This window comes from Peromyscus leucopus, chromosome 8b (genome assembly GCF_004664715.2).
Source record: "Peromyscus leucopus breed LL Stock chromosome 8b, UCI_PerLeu_2.1, whole genome shotgun sequence".
NCBI classification, from domain to species: domain Eukaryota; kingdom Metazoa; phylum Chordata; class Mammalia; order Rodentia; family Cricetidae; genus Peromyscus; species Peromyscus leucopus.
The window spans coordinates 31,704,786-31,708,510 of NC_051086.1; the positions used below are offsets into that span (position 1 = coordinate 31,704,786).

At 43.9% G+C, this 3,725-nt stretch overlaps 1 pseudogene; it reads left to right on the forward strand.

Moving 5' to 3' along the window:
* The first annotated feature begins 378 nt into the window (after nucleotides 1-378).
* Nucleotides 379-3,023, forward strand: LOC114706374 (annotated as a pseudogene).
* Nucleotides 3,024-3,725: the final 702 nt, after the last annotated feature.

Sequence of the window (3,725 nt, forward strand, 5' to 3'; positions counted from 1 at the left end):
CACAACCAGTCTCTCTTTATTCCTGGAGAATCACAGGGCTGTCCTTCCAAGTAGTTTAGATACCTGTCCCTAGAGGAGACAAGGTCCCAGGAAGGAGAGCAAGTCTTTCACCTTTGTCACGGTGTCAATCCTTCCTCCCACACTCTATTAGACACTCCTTTTTTGCTACTTCCTGCTCTTGCACTGGGTATTTTTATGGCCAAAATCTATGGCAAGGAACCCAGGATCTGGTACAAATTCCTCTCCTTCCTGGTGGTCCCTAGTCCCTCGCCCATATCCAACTTACAGAAAACCTTTGAAGTGCTTGTTAATTTCTTCTTATCCATTTATATATCACCCCTCCCTTTCTTAATGACCATCACAGAGCATAGAGTCCACATGTCCAGTTTCTCTTCTGAAGAGCCTCTTCCTTCCCACCGCAGGTAATTTGCTTAGCCTTTGACATCTTTCTAATGAGTTCCAAAATCATTAGGCTTTTGTTACTTAGTTGTAACAAAGTTCTCACTATTAGAGAAACAGTGGTGCTGCTTCTAGTTCCCTGTATTCTTAGGGGAAGCATAACCCCCTGTCTCATCTATTCAGGATGCCATAACAAGCATCATAAGTTACGTGACTTACCCATGCCAGACATGCATTTCTCACCATAACAAAGACTAAATCCCTGGATGGGCACTGGCAGATTTCCTATCTGGTGAGGGCCACCTTCTTATCATAGACATCACCTTCTAACTCTGACCTCAAATGGTGGAAAGGGCAAATGATCTCTATTAGGACATTTCTTTACAGATGTCCTATTCTCATTCATAAGACTTCTCCCTATAATCTACTCCCTTCCCAAAGCTTCCACCCACTAATACCATCATTTTAGAAAAGAGGATTTCAACACATGAACTTAGAGGTGAGGGCACACCTTCTGAACATGGCACTCACCTAGCCTTTAATTTAGCATAGCACTCACCTGGGCCATTAATGATAACAGATAATGGAGTTATGATGTGTCTAGCAGGGTGCTTGCTATGAAATTAATACAGATAAGATTATTAAATCCTCATTATTATATCAGCTTCCCAGGTTAGGAAACCAAAAGCCATAATAGTGCAGTTATGTGCCCAAGGTCTCACAGATGCTAAGTAGTAGGAACTGAATGCAAGCCCAGAGAGTCTGCCTCCAAAGCCATATTATCTGTACTGTTACCTGTACACCTTGAGGAAAGGGCCAAGTGTTGTCTCTATGTGGACCCTTCCAGGGTCATACAACCCCATTTAAATAAGTCACCCTCCAGTGACTGTAGAAGGAAGGAGTCAATGGCTGCCTCTTATCCTTATAAGCGATAAAAGGGGCTAGGAAGAAATGGCCATTGAGGGGAGGGGGTGGCTGCAGAGGCACATTCATTCCTGTTTCTTCATACCTCTAGTCTCATATATGGAAAATGTATATCCTGACCATGATGAGAGAACTTCTTCCTTAGGCTGAACATGTCAGTCCCTGACAGGAAAGAAGAATAAATGACTTCACCACTATGGGCTGTTTGCTTGATTAGGAGGAAATACAGTCTATATTTCATATGATTTTACCTAAGCTTCAACCACCAGAACTGAAAGTTCAGACTCTATCAGCCTACGATTTCATACTGTGTCTCTCTGACTCCCTCTCACTGTGATTAAGCAATAAAAGCTTAAAGGGCAAAATCTATAAATTGTGCTTCTCCGTAGCCCACACAGTACCCAGCCCAAAGCTCTACAAATACCTGTTGAACGAGGAAATGAAAAGAAATTAAGTTCAGCTGTTCCAGTGTTGTAGTCCAAGCACACATCCTTCCTCTGGAAATTTGGGGGATAACACAGAATTCAGGGGCTTCATCAAAGATGGATGAATGTCAGTTTTAAATCTTTTTTTTCTAGCCACTTGTATTTATTAATACATGCTTAGTGCTCTTAATACCTTCACTGTGGAAGGGTAGTGTCTTAGCAACAAGGTACATTATGGGGACAAAGCTGGAAAGCTTGTGCATACACGAAGCAGCTGCTGTCTCAGGGCTGTCAGGGCTCTTGGGAATGCCATGCATTGTGCACCAGCCCTAGGTGTACTTTGTCTCCAGGCATCGGTGGTTGCTGAGTGTCTGGGGACACGGTGATATCCATGGTTGTTTCTCCATCACCCAGGGGTGTGGCAGCATCAGCACCATAGGCTTCCTAAACTTCTGCTAATTCAAGGGTGACTAGTGGGTCAGCAGCTGCAGGGGTGACTCTGAGGAGTCCCTGCCTTTGTCCTGCAGGACCCCTAGTTGTAAATAAGACCAAGGGAACATGAAGCCTACCTGTATGAATAGCCTTTGCCTGTGTATCCCCCACCTCTTCCATCACAGCCATCCCTACAGCTTCAACAGCCAGGATTGAGACCCTTCCTTCAGCCCACGGATGCAACTGGTATCCAAGTCATACCCCAGAAGCCAAGGCCTCAGTCTTCACCTTAGACAGCTGCCCTTACAGAAAGGAGAGCTAACAGCAGCACATGAGCAGCCACAGGTGCGTCATCAGAGATTCCACCACCACCTGAGGTCCCCAAAATGGATTTTGGGGATCTACAATTTTCAATAGTTTTCCAGATAGCCCACTTGATATTTAAGGGGCCAGTGGCACACAGTAAACAGCCAGCTTTCTACCCAGGAATGGTTTACATGTCTTATGGAGCAAACCAATTGAACGTTCCTACCAGAGTTGGTTTCATGAGTTCAGAAGACATGCCTGGAGGAAGAGGAAGTCCCCTGGTCAGGATTTGGAGGCTTGAGGCAAACCCTTAGGGGACTGAGTCTCAATTCACCCAATGGCAGAGACTATACTGTGGAAGTAGATTCTCCAGTGTCTGTAACCAAAGGCCCTGGGAAGGAATAGGATCCACAAGGCTCTCCACCTCAAGAGGCCAACCCAGCCAACAGGGAAAACCCAGCTCTCCTTTCACAAATAACACCTGGTGCCCATGCAGGGCTCCTTTGCTTGTCCCAGTTTTAAATCTTCGAAGCTTCATATTCTCTTTCAGATTCTCCAGTCTGAAAGAAAGCTGGACTTGAAAAGTATAAAACTCAGGTTCTTGTTTACATGTTTTTCATTAATTGGTCACCAGGCATTAATACCTAGGGGGAAAAAAACTTAAAGTTAACAAATAAAAAAGGTACCTTGGTTATTATAAGACCCTATAAAATGCCTATATTCTTTATATAGTCATTCCTACTTAGTCTAGTACATTTAAATTTTATTCTGGTGGCTGGAGAGATGGCACAGTGGTTAAAAGTGAGTACTGCTTTTGCAGAGGACTGGAGCTTGATTCCTAGTACCCACATCAGGCAGCTCACAACTACTTATAATTCCAGTTTCAGGGAAATCCAATGCCTCTGGCTCCTGTGAGCATCAGTACTCATGCACACACACCCATACATAGGTGTGTGTGTGTGTGTGTGTGTGTGTGTGTGTGTGTGTATGCAGATATGTGTGTATGTATGTATATATATATATATATATATATAATTAAAAAGAATAAATCCTGTTCTTAAAAAAAAAAAAAAAAACAAGAACAGGATGGATAGGGCTGGAAATAAGTTCAGCCCTAAAGAGTACATACTGCTGTTGCAGAGGACCCTACTCACAACCACGTACAACTCCAGTTCCAAGAGGTCCAATGTCCCTCCGACCACCACAGGCACTGCACCCACATGCACAAACCCACACTTA